Source organism: Canis aureus, chromosome 4 (genome assembly GCF_053574225.1).
Source record: "Canis aureus isolate CA01 chromosome 4, VMU_Caureus_v.1.0, whole genome shotgun sequence".
Classification (NCBI taxonomy): Eukaryota; Metazoa; Chordata; class Mammalia; order Carnivora; family Canidae; genus Canis; species Canis aureus.
In genome coordinates, this window is record NC_135614.1 from 64,271,760 (window position 1) to 64,284,110 (window position 12,351).

The 12,351-nt window shown below is 35.7% G+C and overlaps 1 protein-coding gene and 1 long non-coding RNA gene across 2 annotated transcripts in view; one reads left to right on the forward strand and one right to left on the reverse strand.

Annotated features, from left to right (window-relative positions):
• The window catches only part of ITGA1 (integrin subunit alpha 1), a 158,156-nt gene that overhangs the window by 114,421 nt on the left and 31,384 nt on the right, over positions 1-12,351 (reverse strand). The gene's annotated exons all lie outside the window — the stretch shown is intronic.
• The window catches only part of LOC144312874 (uncharacterized), a 29,761-nt gene continuing 22,652 nt past the window's right edge, over positions 5,243-12,351 (forward strand). Inside the window, exon 1 of the long non-coding RNA XR_013378517.1 lies at positions 5,243-5,325. This is a non-coding gene — a long non-coding RNA (uncharacterized LOC144312874). The remainder of the gene's footprint in view (positions 5,326-12,351) is intronic.

Below are 12,351 nucleotides of genomic sequence, written 5' to 3' on the forward strand. Positions count from 1 at the left end.
GACCCCTGGGTGGCTCAGTGGTTAAGCGCCTGCCTTCGGCCCATGGCGACATCCTGGAGTCCCGGGATTAAGTCTCACATCAGGCTCCCTGCATGGAACCTGCTTCTCTCTCTGCTATGTCTCTACCTCTCTCTTTGTGTGTCTCTCATGAATAAATAAATAAAAATATTAAAAAAAGAAAACAATTGCTTGTCCTAGAGTTATCCAGTAGTTTTAATTGGCAATTTCAAATTGCATAGACTAAGAGATGTCTTAGTGATTCTAGTATACCATGTAATAGGCTAATTTTTCTAGATGTCCCTAATAATATACTATCACTTAGACTAAAATGATTTTTCATAATATTTATTTCCCTTCTTAGCTAATTATTATAGTGAGTTTTCATTTTATCATTCACTAGCACACATTCTCTTTATTCAAAAGGCTTCTTGTACCTCACCTCAATTTAAAACTTGTTCAGTTTATCAAGAGAAAAATAATGGAAGTCAAGTGCAAATAACTTATTCATCTGAAAAAATCGTAAAGTAAACCAGAAAGTATTTTAAAGGACACTGGGGTTTGTTTATAAGAGATGAAGAAAAATCTCAGTAGCCTGGAATGTTGAAATATTTCAGAAGGCAAGGGTCAGTAGAATGCTTGTTTTCTTTTCAGGGAAAAGAGATAACTTAATGATGCTTTCTTTTCTGTTTTAAGATAGCTCTAAATTTTGTTTTCTTAGCTATAATTGTTGTTGCTGAGACCATGATGATCTTTCAGCACTTAGAACATTAGTTGAGCAGTAACATCCTTGGATTCAAACTCTATTCCTATCTAGCAGTATCATCTTTTACATTCTTTCCATTAGTCTTCTAGAGTCTCTGGTAATTGAAGTAAATACAGATGTTATAATCAAGATCCCCAAGAATTGGCAGCCAATATTTTCCTTAAATGGAAGCATGCTGGTACTTAGAATCACAATTCTGGTGACCAAGTATTCGTTATTTACAAGGATCTTGAAATTCAGGTAGAGATTACCTGTGGACGGAGTGGGGGCGGGGGAGTGGATAAGAAGGAAGAGAATAGGATCCAAAAGGAAATAAAAACGTGGTTTTAACTTTATATGTTTCTAGAGGAAAATGCTTACTTCCCATTCCTGATGGGAGAGAGCTCTGTAAGCTATAATCCTCCTTGTCTGTATCTATGCCTGTCTCCATTCACACTTAAGTGATTGGTGAGTTTGGAAAGAGAAGCTTATATGGGTAGCCCAGTCTTCCCTTATTCATTTTCTCTCAGAAGTGAGCCTGCTTACAGGAAAAAAAAAAAAACAAAAAACACAATGCTTTGCTCTATTTCTCTAGTGTCAGACTCTGAGTTGGAGGTGGAAGATAAGTCAGCATTATCTAAGGGAGAATAGTGGGAATTTCATTCATCTGCCCTGCTCCATTCTGATTCTTGGTCATCAATTAGTTCTAGCTCAATGAGGAAGAGATTTGTTCATTATTTGGCTTCCTAGAAAATCTTAATAATGTTTTATTTCTTATGAAAAATAAACAATTATGGGACAATGTTTAGATTTTGCAAATCTGGGTACTAGGCACATCTATGTTTGTTGTTATTCCTTTAATTTTCTTATAAGTTTAAAGTATTTCATGAGGAAAAAGAACATATACATTTTTTGTATAATTATCATTATGGTTGAAGATGTGTTGACATGATATATCTTTTCTAATTCTTTTACATTTTAATTTTTAAAATTTCATATCTAAACACAAAATTAGAACAAACACAATGCTATTCTTGTTTCTAGGAGCTGCAAGGAGACACAAAATAAAATAATTTGAATATATCATCTTAATTATCTTTACCCATTTCCTATTTTCTACAATCCCTTCACTATCAATGACATGAGAGTAAGAGGTGCGGGTCAGTAAAAGAAGATATAAAGATGCATGATCAGGATAAGGGGAGATACAATAATTTCAGAGGCAGGCAAGGTAAAAAAGGGCATGGTGGAGATCTGACCAGGACGGTTTGCTATGGCAGCTGCATCTTACACTCATACTCTGGTGGACATCACTGGGGGTCAACTTGAAGGGCAAAAGAAATAAAAGATTTTAGAAATGAGATTAATACTATGATTTGCCACAGTTCACAATTTGCTTAACAAATACATTTGTCTGAAAAGGAACTGACTGCTAGAATTGTCATTATTTCCTTTCCAGTACTTGTCCACAGTCTAGTTTCTAGGACTATGCTATGTATATGGCTTTGTCTGCCTCTTGAGACAACTGCAGACAAACCAAATCATGGAATTGAGAGTTATATTAAGAAAGAGACACAGGTGCTGCTCCAGGAACTCATAATTCCTTACTCTGGGATAGGTTTAACTAAGAAATATGGAAGTAAGTCAAGTAACACTGACTTTCCACTGGCCATCTTTATTTCACAAACACTAGGCACTCAAGGAAGATGTAAAAGAAAAAGGTCATCATTCAATTTAGAACTGTCCAGCATGCCAGAGGTGTATTGAACATTACTTCTGAAAATGTAAACATATAAAGATAGAAGGAAAAATTCCAAGGAGTTGTTCACCTATCAGCAGGGTTAAACAGGATAGAGCAGGACTATGGCAGATGAATGAGAATGCGTATTTGACTATTTTTCTCAAGTACTGCAACTTTGGAAAGCTTGCTGACTTCATCATTTCTCATCATTCTGTGTATTCTTGCAACTCTCTAATCTTAAATTATTATTTGGAGCATTAAAGAGGCAGAAATTAACACAACCAAATCAATAGCAACAATAAAGGCCACACCCATTGAGATCAATGGAATCTAATACCACATTTCCTCAGAAGGGAGCCCATGATACATTACAGAATGTTACATGGAGATTTTTAAGACCTTAGAGTTAAAGAAAATTTATGCCTTATAAAAATGTAAAGATAATTGGCATTAGACTGGATACACTTTTTTTATAAGGAAATAGGATCTAGAGGGTTCTATGTAGTAGCTCATCCTAATGAAAGGCCATTTTACTGTCTTTTCAAAGATAGTCTTTTCCATCTAGTGATACTGAACATAGTTAACACTGCAATTTTAAAGTTTTGATGGTTTACCAAAACAAAAAGTTTAGGAAGAACAACCCAAACCAATCAAAACTAAATTCTTTGAGCAATGGGATTTGTGAGAGGGGGGAGATATCTCTATCTCTTTTTAAAAAAAGATTTTATTTATTTATTCATGAGAGACCCATAGAGAGAGAGAGAGTGTGGCAGAGACACAGGCAGAGGGAGAAGCAGGCCCCATTCAGAGAGCCTGATGTGGGACTGGATCCTGGGACTCCAGGACCACGCCCTGGGCCAAAGGTAGGAGCTAAACCCCTGAGCCACCCAGGGATCTCCCTATCTCTATCTATCTCTATCTCTATCTCTATCTCTAATCTATCTCTCTCTCTCTCTCTCTCTCTATCTATATATCTCTGTCTAGTTTTAGGTATTTCTGTTAGAACAGAAAAGGTCTTTTCAATATCTATAATATTTGTATTTAATTGTGCTTCCAGGTTTCTAGTGATAGTGTTCATTCTCTATTCTAACATACTGTAGGTGGTGTTTATTTATTGTATTTCCTGCAAGAAAAATCTATTTGATCCTTGGTCAAACTACACAAAATGAATTATGACTTCCTAATATTCGACTGCTATAGTGATAAATCATAAAATATTATACTAAGTATGAGACACCTTATCTATTATCTAAATTGGCCCTTCCATTTGATCAGGAGCCAGTAACTACCTTCTTTTGGCAACTATCTTACTCTAACTAAGGGTTTCAAGGTGCTGCCATGTTTTTAAGTGACACTGACATCCAGACTACAGCTGACTGGTTTGAGAATGAGCATCAGATTTAAAATGAACTACCTAGTGTCTCACTCTCCTGGCCACAGCTGATTAACTCGAAGGGGACCAATCCAAGTAATCAACTCTCTGATATCAGGTTTATACCTTTCACAGGCCCCTATCCAGGTGGTGAAGTTCATGGAACAGGACACTCCATAACAGACACAGCCTTCATTCTTGCCAAGAAGGTAGTTTATAGTGTGAGAATGAAATCCAGAAGGAGGAAAGAGAGAATTCTAACATACAGAAGGGAAATGAGATACTGTCTAGTCCAGTTAGTGGTCCCCCTTAAGCTTCATTGCTCCAATGTGGCTGGGGGAAGGCTGGGAAAGAAGCATGAAGCAGAGTAGCTAAGAGAAACAGATGGCTTCCATGACCTGACTCAATGCTTCCTTCTTATTTTCCCCCAAAAAGCCATTAAAAACTTCAAAAAGAGTAAGAGAGACAAAGTGACTGGTCCGTTTTGTATGTAGGTTACAAATATGTATATAAATGTCTATATGTGACAACATTCTGCATGTGTGACATTCACTCAGCACACACCTATCATGTGCAAGGTAGTGTGGAAGAGCTATGAGTGATTAAAATGCAAAATAAACATTAGCCATGCCTTCAAAGAGCTTTAGTTACTTGTGAGATGTAAAGCATAATAAAATAATTAACCTTATGAGGTTAAAAAAGAAAAAAAAATCTCAGGGACCATAATTATTTATTATAATATGACTCCTTTGTATGCCAATTTTATAAATCCTACAATCCTAGTTTTGTTTTTTCTTTCTTTCTTATTTAATCATTGAGAAAGTCTGTGCCAAGATTTTATTTATTTATTTATTTATTTATTTATTTATTTATTTATTTGAGAGAGTGAGAGAGAGAGAGCAAGAACAGTGGGGAGGGAGAAGAACAGAGGGAGAAGGGACAAGGAGACCCTAGTGCTGAGCGCAGTGCCTGATGCCAGACTCAATCTCACAACCCTGAGATCATGACCTGAGCCAAAGTCAAGGGACGTTTAACCAAATGAGCCACCCAGGAGTCCCAGGTCTGTGCTATCTAAAAAAAAAGAGAATAGGGAATAGATATCTTGGGACTTAATTTGGGTAATCCCTGGGAAGACTCTACATTTCACATTAGAAAAATGCTTTCAGTACTTTAGGTCTGTGCTTGAGGCTCCACCAGAAGTTAAAAATAAAGACAGATGAAAACATGACACAGAACTCACACTGAATTTTGTTGCCCGTTCAGAGTCAAAGTTGAAATCTTCCATTATGCAACGTAAGAATAATTCATTTAAATACAGGCAAAAGGGCAGGATGGTGGTGATGTCACTACAGAATAATTGCAGCTTTGTGTCAGGCTGATCTTACTAGGAAGGCAGAGCTGAATGAGGCACCAGCTTGCCCCTCCACAGACTGACACTCTGACTGGCGCCTACAGGGAAAAACTATGAGGGTGAGTGATTCTGTTGTATGTCAGTTATTTCCCAGCCAAACCCTGAAGCATATTTTTCCTTCAAATCTTGAGTGCAACTACTATTCTATACTATGATGAAAGACCAGTAATATAATTTATGTGGACACTTTATAAAATACGTGGCCTTTTACTACTTTAAATATATAAAAAGAACTTTGTGAAAAAATTTAAAAATTGGATTTCCTTAATTTTTAACTTTGTACCAAGTAATGATTTTCTTGATGAACTCCAATCAACCTAAAAATGACTGTTATTATTTTTTTAATACACATCAAAGAAAGCGCAGAAAAAAATGGATTTTGTTTTTTTAAAAGATAGACTCCTGGTGAATAATTAGGACTTATTCAAAAAGTTCATACAACTAGGCACATAAAAGCTACCAATATTTACCTTTGAAGACATGTTTTATATAGTGGAGATAATTTGAGAAGGTGATGAATCAAAGCTTTGTCATCTATTTCTTAACAGATAGTACTATCCAAAAAGAGGGGAAAAAAGAAAAATTGCAGAATAGCATGAGGGTCCAGAAAATAGGCTTCTAAGAAGCTTTTAGTCTTCTGAATAAGCTATTGTCTGAATTCTTTTTTTTTTTTTTTAATTTTTATTTATTTATGATAGTCACACAGAGAGAGAGAGAGGCAGAGACACAGGCAGAGGGAGAAGCAGGCTCCATGCACCGGGAGCCCGACGTGGGATTCGATCCCAGGTCTCCAGGATCGCGCCCTGGGCCAAAGGCAGGCGCCAAACCGCTGCACCACCCAGGGATCCCTATTGTCTGAATTCTTAAATTTTTATGTTCTATACTAAAACAGCCTTTTCACAGAACTACTACCACTTATATCAGTTTTTTTTTTTTTTTTTGAAACTCAAATAACTTTTACTATATTGGGTCAAATGTCATTCTTAAGAAGAAAGTATTACTTCATTTACATACTTATTTAACTGATGCATGAAGTGAGACCCCAACAAAGTTGGTCATAAGCTACATGTCATACTAAAATACAAAGGTGCTGGGGCTGTGTTAGGATAATATGCCTTTTATGACCAGAATCCTCAGCCAATTGCAAACCAGACCAAAGTTGAGGATCACAATGATCCAAGGCCGAAATTTTAACAAAGGCAATCATTTAATTATTCATAATTGACAAAAGCAAAAACAAACAAAAAATAACAAAACCCCCAAGAGTGTATCATCTTGTGTAACAGTATGTCTTCTGGACATTTTAATAGAGTCCTGTATTTGGCAATACTGAAAAAAACAAAATTCTTTAGTATCTTAAAAGGTATTCTCTCCATATATGAATATGGTACTGTTCTCATTAGCTTTCTCTCAAAAAAAGAAAAAAAAACACATAAATGTTTGAAAACCTTATTTGAAAAGTTCTTTTCAGAATCATAATTTGTAAAGACAGTTTTCAAAAACTGATTAAGAATTTCTCCTTTAGGGACGCCTGAGTGGCTTAGGGATTGAGTGTCTGTCTTTGGCTCAGGGCCTGATCCCAGAGTCCTGGGATTGAGTCCCGCATCGGGCTCCTTGCATGAAGCCTACTTCTCCTCCCTCTGCCTGTGTCTCTGCCTCTCTTTCTGTGTCTCTCATGAATAAATAAATAAATAATCTTAAAAAAAATTCTCCTTTATAGGGTGGCAAGTTTGTATGAATCTTTCTCTCCCTAACCTATAGATCTTTTGTCACAAAACTCAGATTACCACATTAAAAAAATTTATTTACCACTTCTTTTCTTTTTTTTATCACTTCTTTTCTTAAAGACATTTTTAAAATTCTGTATTTCTGTATTTATTTATTTATTTAATAGAGAGAGAGCACAAGCAGGGGGAGCAGCAAACAGAGGGAGAAGCATGTTCCCTCCTGAGCATGGAGTTTGATATGGGGCTTCATCCCAGGACCCTGGGATCATGATCTGACCCAAAGGCAGATGCTTAACCAACTGAGCCCCCTAGGCACTTATTTATTCATTCATTCATTCATTCATTCATTCAGTCAGTCAGTCAGTCATCCTCTGCCTGCTGCTCCCCCTGCTTGTGCTCTGTCAAATAAAGACTTAAATTTTTTTTTTAAGTATGACATACATTCAGTATAGAGGGATGAATTGTGTCCCCTCAAAAACATGTCTGTAGTCCCAATCCCTGGTGTCTGTGAATGTGACCTTATTTGGAAGGAGGATTCTGGGCAGATGTAATTAGGTTAAGATCTTGAGATGAGATCATCTTGTATTTACAGTGGGCATAAAATTCACTGATTGGTATCCTCATAAAAGAAAGGAGAGAGAAATTTGGGACACCTAGAACCAGAAACACAGAGTAGAAGACTATGTGAAGACAAGTAGAGACTAAAGAAATGTGTTTACAAGTTATAAAATGCCAAGAAATTCTAGGAGCTACCAGAAACTAGAAAAGGCAAGGAAAGATTCTTCCCTAAATCCTTCAGAGGGAGAATAACTTATTTTGGACTTCTGGCTTCCAGAACTGTGAGAGAATAAATTTCTGGGTTTTTGTTCTTATTTTTTTTTCCTTTCCAGTTTTATTGACATAGGATTGACATATAGCACTGTATACATTTAAGCTGCATAGCATAATGATTTGACTTTGAAACGGGTACAGATTTAGTTAACATTCGTTATATAAATATATGGACACAGAGAGAATGAAACAGAGGGAGAGAGAAAAGAAAAAAATGTTTTTATTGTGATGAGAATTCATAGGATTTGATTTACTCTCTTAACAATTTTCATATACACCCTACAGCAGTGTTAGGTATAATCATTATGTTGTACATTACATCTCCAGTACTTATAAGTGGAAGTTTGCACCTTTTGACCATCTTCATCTAATCCTTTCTCCCCCACTCCCTACCCCTAGTAACCACAAATCTCAACTCTTTTCTATGAGTTAGATTTTGTTTTATTTAATATTCCACATGTGAGAGCCTACAGTATTTGTCTTCCTTAATCTGACTTATTTCACTGACTTAGTATGCCCTTTAGGTTCATACATGTTGTCACAAATAGCAGAATTTCTTTCTTTTTCTATAGCTGAAAAATACTTCAGAGTGTGTGTGTGTGACATCTTTACCCATTCCTTTGTCAATGGACACAGGTTGCTTCCATTTCTTGGCTATTATAGATAATGCTGCTACATTAATCTGAACATGGGGGTACAGATATCTGACATCGTGTTTTCATTTTCTCTGGCTATATTCCCAGAGGTAGAATTGCTGGATCATATGGTAGTTCTATTTTTAATTTCTGGAGGAAACTCCATACTGTTTTTTATACTGACTGTACCAATTTACATTCCCACCAACACTGCACAAGTTCTCTTTTCTCCACTTCTTCCACTTCTCACCAAACTTTATTTTTTTTTCTCACCAAACTTTATTATCTCTTGTCCTTTTGATACTAGCCAAAATGTCTGTTTTTATTTAAGCCAGTATGTTTATGGTAATTTGTTACAGTAGTCCTAGGAAACAAATACATTCAGAAAAGGGCACACATCCTCATTTTTTACAAATGTAAAGGGCACAAAGCAACACACTCATGTAACTGTCATCCAAATTCGGAAAAGGAACATTTTCAGCACAACTGATGCCCCTTTGGGTCCATTTCCTTTAAAAATAAGGAGCAATTCAACAACAAAGAGACAAACAACCCAATTAAAAATGGGCAAAAGACTTTAATAGACATTTCTCTAAATAATTTATGCAAGTGGCCAATATACACATAAAAATATGCTCAACATCATTAATTATTAGGGAAAAGCAAACCAAAAACACAATGGGATACCACTTACACCCAGCAGAATGGTTATAATACGAAAATACAAAATAGAAAATAAGTTTTGGCAGGGATTTATAGTAATCAGAACCCTCATATATTGCTGATGGAAACATAACATGGAATAGCTGCTATGGAAAAGAGTTTGGCAGTTCCTTGAAAAATTAACCATAGATCTACCATATGGCCCAACAATTCCACCTCCAAGTATAATACTCCAAGGGTAGGTTTACACAAAAACTTGTACACGATTGTTCATAGCAGTACTATTCATGACAGCCAAAAAGTGGAAATAATCCAAATGTCTACCAACTGATGAATGGATACACAAAATATGATATATCCATAAAATAAAATATTATTCAGCCATAAAAAGGAATGAACTACCAACATACATTACTACATGAATCAACAAGATTTGTGGTTTCCAAGGCCTGAGGGGAGGGAAGAATAGGGAGTTATTGCTTCATGTATATGGGATTTCTATTTGGGGTGGTGAGAAAGTTCTCAAACTGGATAGATAGTGGTTAACAGTTGCACAACATTGTGGATGTACTTAATGCCAGTGAATTCTAACTTCAAAATGGTTAAATGGTAGAGGTACCTGTATGGCTCAGTCAGTTAAATGTCTGACTTTGGTTCAGGTCATGATCTCACGGTCCTGGAATCCAGCCTGTGTGGGGCTCTGCAGTCAGAGGGGAGTCTACTCTCTCCCTCTCCTTTTGCCCTACCCCTTGCTTGTTCTCTCTAATAAATAAAATCTTAAAAAAATAAAATGATTAAATTGTAAATTTAATTTTATATACACTTTACCATAAGAAACGAAATACAAAGCATCTCAATTACTCACCCTAAACATACAATATACTTTAAATTAAACCTTTTATTTTGAAGTACTTGTAGATTCACATGCCATTGTAACAATACATAAAGTTCCTATGTACCTTTTATTCAGTTTCCTAAGTAATCTTCCATCCTTATTTTTCCTATGTAAGGTAATAAAATATTCATACTTTTTTCTTGGTGACCGATATAGGATCGTGTAATTGGACATTCTGTAAATTGGGATTCCTGCCATTGCATTAGGTAAAAGTACAGTATGTTTTACTTGGTTACTTATCAGCCCATTAAGAGAGAACAATTTTCTCAGCTATTTTACCTTTAATGGGAGACAAAAGGAACAAAAATAAGGCTAAGGTGTTAAAATTTGGATGATTCAGGTACATATTCAAATGTATTTTGATACATGATTTATAGTTGTGTGTATGTGTATATATGTATATATTTTTTTTAACCCATAGAACAAAGCATGGTCAAGGCTAAAGGAAATTAGGTCACAGACCATTAAGCATGAAAATATAAAGCAAATACAGCACTCAAGGTCAGGTACATTTTCTTCAAACATCTGACAAACCATCTATCTGGGAAGTGTAGAACATGTTAATGATATTTTGTATATTTCTGAAATAAATCGGCAAGTCCTGACGATCTGTTTAATTTCTTTGTAAAGCTACTACAGACATACAAAAGTGTATTCTATTTTCTAAGCATGCAAGAGAAATGAAAAAGAAATAAGAAAGGCACTATTCATCATTTCCCCTTCCTTTTCCCATGTTTTCTCCTGGTTTCCAATTATTTTTCTTCCTTTGCCTTATTTCACCATTCTGTATCGCTTTCTCAGTTCCCATTGGGATATAAATGCCCAACCACAGGCTAAACATTGACCAAGTAAATAAACATTTAACCGGTTGTGGGTTATGCCTAAGCAGGGTCATGGGATCAAAACTACAAGTAGAAGAGATCTCTGGAGATATGTGAGCTCTGTTTTCTTACAACAAGAAAAGACTGGGGTGTCAGAGAGAATTAAATAGCCATGTGTCACTCACTATAAATGCATACAGTTAAATGCTTATTTGTGACTAAATATCATTAATCAAGTAATGAAACTGGTAGTATTGTATTATTACATATAGGCCTTTTATTAATTTTGAAAATAATTGTCTTCTCTAATACTTTATTTATCAAAAATAGTTTGAACTGGTCTTTCTTTTTTTAAAAAAATATTTATTTATTTATTCATGAGAGACACACACAGAGAGAAAAGCAGGCTCCATGCAAGGACCCCAACGTGGGACTCGATCCCGGGATTCCAGGATCATGCCCTGAGTCAAAGGCAGGTGCTTACCTCTGAGCCACCCAGGCGTCCCTGAACTGGTCTTAAAAATATTTATCCTCTTTATTAATATCTCTGTATTTTAAACAACTCTGTACTTTCTATAATAGTTTTTAAAATGTTTTTTAAAAATGTATGATTGTTTAAAATGGTTAAATACAAATATATAAATACTATGTTGTACATCTAGAGCTGCCAACGAGAAACGAACAAGGTTGTTGCCTCTCTGGGATGGAGTAAATTGCTTGGTCCCACTTAGCCCAAGCTAAAAACAGTCCGTACGTCAAAGGGAGGAAGAGGGGAGAAAGCCACTAGAGGAGGGCTAGGTTTCATCTTATTTATACCTGTATCTCCAGTGCCTTGCATAAAACAGGTGCTCAAAATATGTTTCTTTGAATATAACAACTAATTAGAGCCAAAATTTTGTGACCATTCTACTTTAGGCAAAACATTTCTCTCTTCTGAGCCTCAATTTCCAAGTCTGTCAAGTAGAATGCTAATAATGATCCCTGTGTTATTGTTCTGGGATTGAAATGAAATTTTCTATGTGAATACCATTTGGAAACTCTAAATCACTCTAAAATATAAAGGATAAAAGACTGGAAAACTGCCTCCATATGGAAACTTCTCAAATAGGCCCAGAGCAAATTTTGTTAACATTCTTCTATTCCACAAGATGTATGCAATCGAAGTTGTAAGAATACAGGCATGTCTATTATAATGTGACATAGCCATTCCTAAAAACAACCCCATGTTTTCTACAAAGTCTCATGATAAAATAATAGAGATTGTGGTAAAAATGTATCTGGAGCAGCCTACTCAAAATCCTCACGACTTTTTAACCAAAGTACAAACAAAACCAGTAACAACCCAGATAAAAATACTAGCATGATTTTAAAGGCGTGTTATATTTCTAACAAATAAATGCTATGATAAATATAAGGGCTTCAATGGAGGGGAGTAAGAAAATGTTAAGTTTGTAAAGTTATGGGAACAAGGGGAAAATGAACTGAGTGTGGGGCCGACCATTAATAGGTCCTT